Source organism: Triticum aestivum, chromosome 5B, assembly GCF_018294505.1.
Source record: "Triticum aestivum cultivar Chinese Spring chromosome 5B, IWGSC CS RefSeq v2.1, whole genome shotgun sequence".
Classification (NCBI taxonomy): Eukaryota; Viridiplantae; Streptophyta; class Magnoliopsida; order Poales; family Poaceae; genus Triticum; species Triticum aestivum.
In genome coordinates this window covers 213,831,565-213,844,704 of record NC_057807.1, presented here as the reverse complement: position 1 = coordinate 213,844,704, position 13,140 = coordinate 213,831,565, and positions in this window count along the sequence as shown.

Sequence of the window (13,140 nt, the reverse complement as noted above, 5' to 3'; positions counted from 1 at the left end):
CTGCAATTGAGTGTTTCCTGTGCGGCCTTAAGCCTTTGCTTCTGCTTCTTTAGATTTCTCGCAGTGGCCATGAGCCTTTTGTGGAGGTTATCTCGTTCCAAACGTTTTTCCGGGATGATGAATGCATCGTAGTCCGGACTGTGCTCCTCTCCCGGGGCAGGTTGATGAGTTCGGCCCTCGGGATCGCTGTGATCGGGCGTCTGCTCCGGGCTGTGTTCGGCGTGACCTGGCTCATCCTGCTCCATCGTTGGGTCCATATGGTCGTTGTTGCCTTTGGAGTTGACTGGGGTGTCGATCTTTCTAGCGTTGTTATCGCTGTTTTTACCGTGGCTGGAGTTAGAGCGGCGTCTAAGCCATCGTTTTGGTTTTTGTCCGGGGGTTTTATCCTCCATTTTGTCGCCATGGTCCTCCTTAGGCATGTCCACCATGTATATATCATATGATGAGGTGGCAGTCCAGCACCCCGTGGGAGGTGGTTTAGAATCGTCCCCTACGCCGACGTCCGTACCGTTGGTGTCATCGGAGTCGAAGTCAAGCATGTATGTTACGTCGTCGACAGTGGCTATGAAGTGGGTGGTGGGTGGGGAACGAATTTCTTCGTTGCCTTTTCCCCCTCAAGCCGGACATAGTTCGGCCAAGCATCTCCTGACAAAGAGAGAGACCTTAATGAATTCAGCATGTCGCCGAGGGGCGAGTGCTGGAAGATATCCGCAGCGGTGAATTCCATTACCGGAGCCCAACCGGAATCGGCAGGCTCGGGGGCGCGCGGTCTGGAACCTACAGCCGGACACAAGTCCGGGGGTTTGGAGACACATGCTTCCTTGGGGGTGAAGTCTATGTTCGGCTCTACCGCCGATAAGTGTGCGGCCTCCGGGGCGGGGTCCATCCATGCGTCCTCGGGCGATGCAATCTGCCTCGGATTTAGGTCCAGAGCTCATGCAGGTGCGATATCTCGAGTATGGTCCGACAACAGGTCTAAGCCGTTCTCATCATGACTGTTCGGCGCTCCTGGCGTAGGCCCGAATCTGTCAAAGATCAAGTTTGCGCGGATATCAGCTGTGTAGTTCAAGTTTCCGAAACTGACCTGATGGTCAGGGGCGTAGCTGTCGATCTGCTCCAGATGGCCAAGCGAATCGGCCCGCAGTGCGAAGCCACCGAACACAAAGATCTGTCCGAGGAGAAAAGTCTCACCCTGGACCGCGTTGTTGTTGATGATTGAAGGAGCCATCGAGCCTTGCAGCGACGACACAAAGGAACTCTCAATGAAAGCACCAATGTTGGTGTCAAAACCGGCGGATCTCGGGTAGGGTTCCCGATCTGTGCGTCTAAGGCTAATGGTAACAGGAGGCAAGGGACACGATGTTTGACCCAGGTTCGGGCCCTCTCGATGGAGGTAAAACCCTACTTCCTGCTTGATTGATCTTGATGATATTATTATTACAAGAGTTGATCTACCACAAGATCGTAGAGGCTAAACCCTAGGAGCTAGCCTATGATGATTATGATTGATTTTCTACGGACCAAACCCTCCGGTTTATATTGACACTGGAGGGGGCTAGGGTTTACACAAAGTCGGTTATAAAGAAGGAGATCTAATATCCGGATCGCCAAGCTTGTCTTCCACGCAAAGGAGAGTCCCATCCGGACACGGGACGAAGTCTTGAGTCTTGTATCTTCACGGTCCAACAGTCCGGCCAAAGTATATAGTCCGGCTGTCCGGCTACCCCCTAATCGAGGACTCCCTCAGGCGCTGCCAAACACGGCGATGGTGTGAGGTCGAGGGGAGGGCGGGGCGGTGGAGGCAGGGGTCTAGGCTGGTGGTCGCTGGCGGTTCGAGAAAGATCATCAACAGTGACTGGCGGGAGGTAGACGAAGGCCATCTGCCCGTTCCTTATAGATCGGATGGCTCATTAAAAAAATCGACTGACCTATTTATTTTCAGTCGTCTGTTATCTTAGATATGACCTGATAACCCACAAGTATAGGGGATAATTGTAGCCTCTTTCGATAAGTAAGAGTGTCGAACCCAACGAGGAGCTAAAGGTAGAACAAATATTCTCTCAAGTCCTATCAGCCACTGATACGATTCTACGCACGCTTGACGATCACTTTACCTAGAACAAGTATGAAACTAGAAGTACTTTGTAGGTGTGATAGGATAGGTTTGCAAGATAATAAAGAACACATACATAAAACTAGGGGTTGTTTAGATAAAGACACAACTAAATAAGTAAAAGTAAAGAGCTTGTTGTCACGAGAAAGTTATTTGTCCCTAGGCCATCGATAACTAGACCGGTAATCACTATAGCAATTCTATTTGAGGGAGAGGCATAAGCTAACATACTTTCTCTACTTGGATCATATGCACTTATGATTGGAACTCTAGCAAGCATCCGCAACTACTAAAGATTCATTAAGGTAAAACCCAACCATAGCATTAAAGCATCAAGTCCCCTTTGTCCCATACGCAACAATCCCTCTTACTCGGGTTTGTGTTTCAGTCACTCACCAACCCAGTATAAGCGAATCATGAACATATTGCAATACCCTACAGCGGGAATCCCTCACGCTTGCACGACACGGAGGGCACCATAGGACAGCACCAATAATAAAACATACAACTCAAACCAATCACAATCATCAAATAGCCATTAGGACAAAATAGATCTACTCAAACATCATAAGATGGCAACACATCATTGGATAATAATATGAAGCATAAAGCACCATGTTCAAGTAGAGGGTACAGCAGGATGCGGGAGAGTGGACCGCTGGATATAGAAGGGGGAAGGTGATGGAGATGTTGGTGAAGATGGCGGAGGTGTTGGTGAAGATCGCGGTGATGATGATGGCCCCCGGCGGCGTTCCGGCGCCACCGGAAGCAAGGGGCAGAGAGCCTCCCTTCTTCTTCTTCTTCTTCTTCCTTGGCCTTCTCCCTAGATGGGAGAAGGGTTTCCCCTCTGGTCCTTGGCTCCCATGGCTTGGGAGGGGCGAGAGCCCCTCCGAGATTGGATCTATCTCTCTGTTTCTGCGTTCTCTGTGTTGCTAGATTCTACCCCTTCACCATTTCTTTTATATCCGGAGATCCGTAACTCCGATTGGGGTGAATCTTTTGCTCAGATCTTCCTTGTAAAATTAGCTTTCTTGCGCCAGAAGGAGAGTATCAACCGCCTCACATGTGGACCACGAGGGTCAGGGGAGTGCCTGGGGGGGTAGGGCACGCCCCCCTACCTCGTGACCACCTCGAATACCGTTTCGCGTTGATTTTACTTCCCAAAAATTATAAATATTCCAAAAAAAAATCTCCGTCCATTTTTATCCCGTTTGGACTCCGTTTGATATTGGGTTTCTGCGAAACAAAAAACATGCAACAGACAGGAACTGGCACTGGGCACTGGATCAATATGTTAGTCCCAAAAATAATATAAAAAGTTGCCAAAAAGTATATGAAAGTGAATAATATTGGCATGGAACAATCAAAAATTATAGATACGACGAAGACGTATCAGCATCCCCAAGCTTAATTCCTGCTCGTCCTCGAGTAGGTAAATGATAAAAAAGAATAATTTTTGATGTGGAATGCTACCTAGCATAATCTTGATCATATGTCTAATCATGGCATGAATATTAAGACACGAGTGATTCAAAGCAATAGTCTATCATTTGACATAAAACAATAATACTTCGAGCATACCAATAAAGCAATCATGTCTTTTCAAACCAACAAGGCCAAAGTAGGCTTATCCCTACAAAATCATATAGTTTGGCCATGCTTCATTTTCGTCACACAAAATGCCCCCATCATGGACAACCCCGATGACAAGCCGAGCAATTAGTTCATACTTTTTAACGCGCTTCAGCTTTTTCAACCCTCACGCAATACATGAGCGCAAGCCATGGATATAGCACTATAGGTGGAATAGAATATAATGATGGAGGTTATGTGGAGAATACAAAAAAGGAGAAAGTCTCACATCGACGCGGCTAATCAATGGGCTATGGAGATGCCCATCAATTGATGTCAATGCGAGGAGTAGGGATTACCATGCAACGGATGCACTAAGAGCTATAAGTGTATGAAAGTTCAACAAAAGAAACTAAGTGGGTGTGCATCCAACTTGCTTGCTCATGAAGACCTAGGGCATTTGAGGAAGCCCATCGTTGGAATATACAAGCCAAGTTCTATAATGAAAATTCCCACTAGTATATGAAAGTGACAACATAGGAGACAATCTATGTGAAGAACTTGGTGCTACTTTGAAGCACAAGATATGAGACTCACTACATGAAAAACATGGTGCTACTTTGAAGCACAAGTGTGGAAAAAGAGATAGTAACATTGCCCCCTTTTTTTGGTGGGCTTCTTTGGCCCCCTTTTTTATTTAGGCTTCTTTGGCCTTTCCTCTTTTTTATGGGGCAATGTTCTATAATGATGATCATCACACTTTTACTTACTTACAACTCGATATTACAACTCGATACTAGAACAAGGATATGACTCTATATGAATGCTTCCGGCAGTGTACCGGGATGTGCAATGATCTAGCATAGCAATAACATCAAAAAACGGACAAGCCATGAAAACATCATGCTAGCTATCTTACGATCATGCAAAGCAATATGACAATGAATGCTCAAGTCATGAATATGATGACGATGGAAGTTGCATGGCAATATATCTCGGAATGGCTATGGAAATGCCATGATAGGTAGGTATGGTGGATGTTTTGAGGAAGATATAATGAGGCTTATGTGTGATAGAGCGTATTGTATCATGGGGTTTGGATGCACCAGCGAAGTTTGCACCAACTCTCGAGGTGAGAAAGGGCAATGCACGGTACCGAAGAGGCTAGCAATGATGGAAAGGTGAGAGTGCGTATAATCCATGGACTCACATTAGTCATAAAGAACTCATGTACTTATTGCAAAAGTTTATTAGCCCTCGAAGCAAAGTACTACTACGCATGCCCCTAGGGGGATAGATTGGTAGGAAAAGACCATCGCTCGTCCCCGACCGCCACTTATAAGGAAGACAATCAAAGAAACACCCCATGCTTCAAATTTGTCACACAACGGTTACCATACGTGCATGCTACGGGACTTGCAAACCTCAACACAAGTGTCTCTACAATCCACAACCACCCACTAGCATGACTCTAATATCACCATCTTTATATCACAAAACTATTGCAAGGAATCAAACATATCATATTCAGCGATCTACAAGTTTATGTAGGATTTTATGACTAACCATGTGAATGACCAATTCCTGTCATCTCTCTAAATACATATAAGTGAAGCAAGAGAGTTTAATTCTTTCTACAAAAGGTATGCACACGCTCTAACAAATATAAGTGAAGCAAAAGAGCATTCTACAAATGGCGGTTTTCTATGTGAAGAGAAGCAGGCAATCCAACTTCAAATGATATAAGTGAAGCACATGAAGCATTCTATAAAGCCACACTCAAAAGATTTATGTGAAGTGCAATGAGCATTCTCTAAATCAACCAAGGACTATCTCATACCAGCATGGTGCATAAAAGAAAAATAAAATCCTAATTGCAAAGGATGCTCCAAGACTTGCACACAATGCATGAACGAAACGAATCCGAAATATACCGATACTTGTTGAAGAAAGAGGGGATGCCTCCCTAGAATCCCCAAGCTTAGACGGTTGAGTCTCCTTGAATATTTACTTGGGGTGCCTCGGGCAACCCCAAGCTTGAGCTCTTGTCTCTCTTCCTTCTTCTCACATCGAAACATCCTCGATCAAACACTACATCCACACAAGACTTCAACAGAAAACTCAGTAAGATCCGTTAGTATAATAAAGCAAATCACCACTCTAAGTACTGTAGCAAACCAATTCATATTTTGTTTTTGCATTGTGTCTACTGTAATATAGCTTTTCCATGGCTTAATCCACTAATATAAATTGATAGATTCATCAAAACAAGTAAACTATGCATCAAAAACAGAATCTATCAAAAACAGAACAGTCTGTAGCAATCTGAACATTCACCATACTTCTGTACCCCAAAAATTCTACCAAAATTAGGAAAAGTAAAAACGTTGTACAGAAAGACAGTGCAAAAAGAATCAAAACCATTTGACGTTCCAGTTAAAAATGTAAAATCGTGCACTACAGCCAAAGTTTCTGTCCTGCACCGTACAAACCAACAAGCATTGTAAACATCCTAAAGGCAAACCTTGGCACATTATTTTTATAATACAATGGAATTGTACAAGGGGATAATTATTTTTTTTGAAAAGTTTCTGTAATCAAGATTCACAAAGTTTTCGTGAGCATGAACAAAGTTCAAGGAGCTCTCCCACTTCAACAATGCTTCTCTTTCTCACTTTCACTTTCCTTTTTGAAAAAAATTTAGGTTCCCCTCTTTATTTTTGTGTTTTTAAACTATATAAAAGCACTCAACAGAAATAAATAACTCTCTGAAACTTCCGGGTTGTCTCCCTGGCAGCGCTTTCTTTAAAGCCATTAAGCTAGGCATTTAGTGCTCAAGTAATGAATCCACCCGGATCCCAAGGTATACCAAAGCCAATTTTAATTAACAACTAGTAGAGTGCCCGTGCGTTGCCACGGGCTCTTGAAATATTTTACCAGAGTTACATTGTCACATCTCTGGTCCTGTTATGCACTAGGCTAGACCTCATGTGAGCATCATGTTTTAATTCAAATGAAATTTGAATTGAGGAATTTTCAAAGCCTCAGAAACCTTCTAAAAATGATCAACATTAAAATCTCCTCAAAGAAGTCCAAGAAAATGTTCCTCTTAGTCTCTGAAAATATTGCAAAGAGGTAAAACTCAAAACAATATTTTTGGTATCTCAGAGTTAATTATTTTGGGCCTTTGAATTAAATAAATAGCTATTTGCGTTGGATATATATTTGATATATAAATAATATATGTCCAATAATTACTGGAACATTTTATGTGGTTTGGTATATTTTAGTTCTAGCCACATAACTATTTTCAGGATTTTATAAAATGGTTTAGTATATTACTAAACTAAAACAACACAGAACAAAATAGATAAATAAAAACAAAAATAGAAAGAGCAGAGGACTACCTGGCGCTCACCTCAGCCCACCTGGCCCAGCTCCTCCAGCCGGCCCAGCCCACCGCCGCTTCTCCCCCTGTAGTCTTCCTCCCCCTCGCCCCGAAGCTGCTCGGTGGCGCGCGCGGCCACGCGCCCCGGCCACCTCCTCCCTGCCTGGCTGCCTCCTCCTCTCCTGGACGTCTCCCGCAGCTCCACGCCACCCCCTGGAACCCCCTCGCACTCTCTCTCGACCCCTTCCCCCTCCTCTGCTCTCTCTCTCTCGCGCAGCCTGAGCGGAGCTCATCGCCGCCGCTCGCCGTTGCCGCACCCAGAGCCTCCCCCTCGACCCTCGGCGTGCCCAGTAGCTCGGCTACCTCGCCCTCATCCTCTCCGACGAGTCAAGCGACCTCGGACGCCCTGCATCGCTGTCATCGAGCCGTCTTCTTCACACACAGCCGCCGGATGCCGCTCGTCGATTCGCCGTCTCCGCCACCTCCCCGAGCCCACCGAGCTGCTCGTCGACCTCGTCGTGAGCTCCTCTGCCGAACCCCTCTCTCCCCGTGCTCTATTTCCCTCCGTAGCCGCCGTTACCACCGCGGCCGAGAGCTTCTCGCCGCCGGCCATGGCGTGGCCGTGGCCATAGCCACCGCAGCTCGCTCCCGAGCCCACCGTCGTGCTCACCGCAACTTCAGGAGCCCGCAGCACCCACCAGTTTCTCCCGTAGCGCACCATAGCGTCGAATCGATCGGCGCCCGAACTCCGGCGCCGCCGCGAGCTCGTTTCCGGCGAGCTCCGGCCACCACAGCCCCAGCCGCTCGCTAGTTGGATGCGGCGCATCTTCAGCTACTCGTAGGAGCAAACCACGCGTCGAATGGTGCTCCGTAGCGAGCACACATTGCATCTCCGTCGTCGGCCATGGTCGTCGCCGGCGAAACTCCGGCGGGAGCTGACGTGGCTCCGTCATTAGGAGCTAATCCAACTAACTAAACCACCTACAGCCACTGATAGTAGGCCCCACCCCTGGTCAAACCCCAGTCAGCGCTGGGTTTGACTGGGATTAGTTCCTGTGTCAATGACGTGTGGACCCCGCACGTCAGGTTTGACCTGGACCTGGCCGTTGACTCGCTCATGTCATGCTGGCGTCAGGCTGACGCAGTTAAATCATTTTCTGGAATTATTTTAATTCTAAATATTCAGGAAATTCCAGAAAATGTTCAAAAACTTCAAAAATTCATAGTAATTCAAGCGTAACTCCAAATTAAATAAATTATATATGAAAAATTATCAGAAAAATTCAAGGAATCCATCTGTACCATTTTCATGCATGTTAGAACAACTTATAGCTGCTGTTTAGCACAAATCAATTAAATGGCATTTGAATAATCACATATGGAGTTTGAATTTGAATCTTGTATTCAAACCAACTTCATTTAATCTGTTGCTAGATGCATTAGCCCAAAACACATTCATTTTGCCATGTCATGATCATGCATCATATTGTGCATTGCATTGATTGTGTTCCCTTCTGTGTTGCCGGTATTTGCCCCCTCTCGATAGACGTGATACCGATGATGTGATCGTTGACACTGATGAAGACTCAATGCTATCTTCAGAAGTGCCAGGCAAGCAAAACCCCCTTGTTCATTCCGATACAATCCCACTCTCTCGCTCCTGCTCTCTTTTACTGCATTAGGACAACATCGATTCATCTGTTACTTGCTGCGGTAGCTGAACCCCTTTATCCTCTGCATGACCTGTCATTCCACAGTAAATAGATGAAACCCACTAGCATGAGTAGGAGTTGTTTGAGCCCTGTTGTGCCTACTCATTCATGCTTGTTTGTCATGCCTGCTACTGCTTAGAGTTGAGTCAGGTCTGATTCATCGGGGATGAATCAGAGGTGTGTGAACATGTCCTACTGTGTGTGAGCTAAGTGTGTGAACACGATTTGGTAAAGGTAGCGGTGAGAGGCCATGTAGGAGTACATGGTGGGTTGTCTCATTGCAGCCGTCCTCAGGAACTGAGTTCTGTGTTTGTGATCCATGATTCAGCTACTACCACGCATTGGGCCCGAAACCAATGGACCCTCTCGGCTTCTTAATCACCCTTGTCCTCTGTCCAGGAGTTGCAAGTAGTTTCTGGTGTTTGTAGTATGCTGGAGGCCGTGGGCAGCGCTGACCGTAGGGGTGGGCTGTGATGCGGTAGGCACGTGGCACGGTGTACCGGGCGCCCGTTTGGTGTCTCGGGAACCCTGTTCACATCGTTTGGGGCTGTGAGCGAAACTCCGGCCGGATCTCCTCATGGATGGAACCCGAATAGGCGATAAACCTGGACTAGAGACTTGAGTGTTTAGGTAGGTCGTGGCCGACACCCACGTTGGGCTTCCGCTTGAAGGTTGCCGAGTACATGTCGTGTAAACGGCGGTAAGTGGTGAGAGCGTGTATGAAGAAGTACACCCCTGCAGGGTTAACATCATCTATTCGAATAGCCGTGTCCGCGGAAAAGGACTTCTGGGTTGCTTATATCAGTTCATAGACAAGTGAAAGTGGATACTCTAAAATACGCAAGATAAGCGTGAGTGCTATGGATGGCGTTCTCGTAGGGAGACGGGAGCGGATCCATAGTGGTGTATTGATATGGTGAATATGTGGACTCGTGTGCGCCACCTCAAAAGAGTTACTTGCAGTCGTAGTTCAGGATAGCCACCGAGTCAAAGCTGGCTTGCTGCAGTTAAACCCCACCATCCCCTTTGTTGATAATGATGCATATGTAGTTAGTTCTGATGTAAGTCTTGCTGGGTACATTTGTACTCACGTTTGCCTATTTTATGTTTTTGCAGAGAGACTTCAGTCTCACTAGTAGTTCCGCGTGGACTTCGACGTTTAGCTTGTTACCTCAGCTACGATCTTGTGCCCTCGGCAGGATCTGGTAGATAGTCAGGCTTCTCAGCCTTTTTCATTTATAGATGTCTGTACTCAGACATGATAGCTTCCGCTTGTGCTTTGACTTGTATGCTCTGATTGTTGGGTCATGAGACCCATGTTTGTAATATCTCGCTCCTCGGAGCCTATTGAATAAATACTTGAGTCGTAGAGTCATGTTGTGATGCCATGTTGTATTTGCACATATCGAGCATATTGTGTGTATGTTATTGAAATGCTTGGTATGTGTGGGATCTGACTATCTAGTTGTTTATCCTTAGTAGCCTCTCTTACCGGGAAATGTCTCCTAGTGTTTCCACCGAGCCATGGTAGCTTGCTACTGCTCCGGAACACTTAGGCTGGCCGGCATGTGTCCTTCTTCGTTCCTGTGTCTGTCCCTTCGGGGAAATGTCACGCGATGAATACCGGAGTCCTGTTAGCCCGCTACAGCCCGGTTCACCGGAGTCCTGCTAGCCCAGTGCTACAGCCTGGATTCACTCGCTGATGACCGACACGTTCGATGCTGGGTCATGGATGCCTGTCCCTGTAAGTCTGTGCCACTTTGGGTTTACGACTAGCCATGTCAGCCCGGGCTCCTTATCATATGGATGCTAGCGACACTGTCATATACGTGTGCCAAAAGGCGCAAACGGTCCCGGGCAAAGGTAAGGCGACACCCGTGGGAATACCGTGCGTGAGGCCGCAAAGTGATATGAGGTGTTACATGCTAGATCGATGTGGCATTGAGTCGGGGTCCTGACAGCGTTGGTATCAGAGCTTGACTGCCTGTAGGATTACCAAGCCAAACTGGTCGAAGTTGAGTCTAGAAATTCTTTAGTTATATGTAAGGGGAATTGATTGTGGGATGGAACGTAAGGCTCTTTTTACTCCTTATACCTCATGCCTTCTGATCTGAGTCATCTTATCTTCTTCTACGGGGATTAAGAACTAGGCTATCTCTTCTTTCTATCAGGATCACGTGTTACTAATCAGTGGACTTATAAGATTGTTGGATTTAAGTCTCAGTTCAGTTCCTACTACTTCGTATGTTAATTGTTGATCTCGAAACCTTGATATTGTGCTTCTGAGTGGTTATGCCACCATTTTTGTGAATGTCTCAAATCTTTTCTGAGCATTTACAGCCGTTATGCTGTCCGAGTCATCCCAGGTTTCTAAGTAGTCTGATGCATTTGCAAATCCTTTCTTCCCGTTTCAATGTTCCTTTGGGCCAGATTAACCACACTAATCAGTGAGTTGAGGTACTCCGTTACCTTGACATATATGTTGGAGATATTATTATGACCCTAGGTGTCTTAGGGGATCATCTAGTAATTTAGCCATGATTTGTGTTCCCAGTGTGATGATTCTGGCCATCATTCTCGAAAGCATCCCGTGATGCTACTTAGTAATAGGTATTCTGTTCCTGGGTTCTTGAACCCGAGATTCACTCTACCTACTTCATGTTGATAGTAATTGCTAGTGCCTTTAGGATATTAGTAACCTTTGCGATAGTCCTTGAAGTCCGTGGTATCTTCTTCTTCCAAATACCATGAACTACTTATGGCAGAAGTTCCTCGTTGAACTGAAATATCACAACAGGATTATTCTTGATGAGTTCTCCATTCATAAATCGTGACTCTGCCAGTTCTACCTTTCTGCATGGGTTATCCGGAAGAAATATGTTGAACTTGGTTCGACATACTAATCTATGCATCCACAACTCAGAAAATTATATGTTCCTTTGAGTTGTTCTCTTTAGTTGCATTCTGACCCTCGTCTATCAATTGATAGTCAAGAGTATGCGTGCGTTCGTTTCATCGATGCCTATTACTCTTGTGGTCCGTCAAGCCATTCTATTCCGGAATGACTAGGAGAAACAAACTCCAGTACCTCTTCCATATCCAGGATTGGGTCAAAGAAGTTGTGCTCCGCAGATCAAATTGCTAATCCAGCTTTTGGTTCTGTTCTACCTTGGAGTATTACCATTTTATATCGAGGATTGTTATAGGAATTGCACACCATCCTATGAACTCTTGGTACCAGTGATACTTCTGCCATCACTGTTCATTCCTCGGCCTCGTGTTGATGCAACCGGAATACCGACAAATGAATTGTGATGTGTGAAATCAATACTGCTAGCAACCTCGTTGCTTGGTAGTTAAAGGACATAATTTCATTCTTAGCGTGTTGGTTATTGAATCATCATTCTAAGATTGATCGTGCTACCTAGTCCTTATTTCTGGTGCACTCCTCGATCGATGAGTTAGGATTATGTCAATCCTTGCTCTATTGATCATATCGTCTTGCCCTGAAAAGCAAGATTGTTCTCGAGCTTAGTAACATACCGGTGGTTCGTGATTTCCAAATATCTTCTCGAAGTATTACCAGGTTGTCACCTGACCGCTATGTTGAGCTCGTGATCAAGTTGGTTCTTGTGAACCACCTTCTCTCCAAGAATCGGTGTTAGATATCCCTGAGCTAGTTGGTTAAGCTAGACAACAACTTGGAGAGTTGGAAGATAAAAGCTTGCCTGACTTAGTTCGTTCCAAAGGGATATTCTTGTGTAGTGTGTGTTGAAGAAAGATGATATCTTCATCGATTGGTCCTGTGATCAGTTGCTGGACCTATTGTCTTATCAATCCTTTGATTTGAGTGTGGGCTATCGTCAAATCAAATCAGTACCAACGATGCTCGTAATGTTGTCTTATTCGTGGTTGATCCCTCGAGCATACACCATTACATCTTTGGTCTGACCAATGCTATCACCGTGTTCACTTAACTATGGAATTCCTTTTAAAAGGAAACCTAGATGAATTGTTGTTGAGCCCATTGGCAACATCCTTATCTCCTCCATGATGTTGTTGAACATTAAGCTAGTGTTGGAAACTTTTGAAAGCATTTTCTTCATGCTAGCTCATGAAGTATTTGTTTGATGAAAGGAGTGACTTCCTCTTATACACGTGCATTTGGTGAAAGTTGCCGCCGTGAATTTGAGAAAGATTGTTTTGTTTCCTTTGGAATCATCCCAAATCAGTCATGCACACGTGCGAAGTATTCTGTAGTCTGGAGACTTGCAACCTTCATTCTATATGTGTCCCTAGCACACTAAGCCACTGATTGATTTGTTCAAGGAGAAGGAGTTCTTCATAAGAGCTAA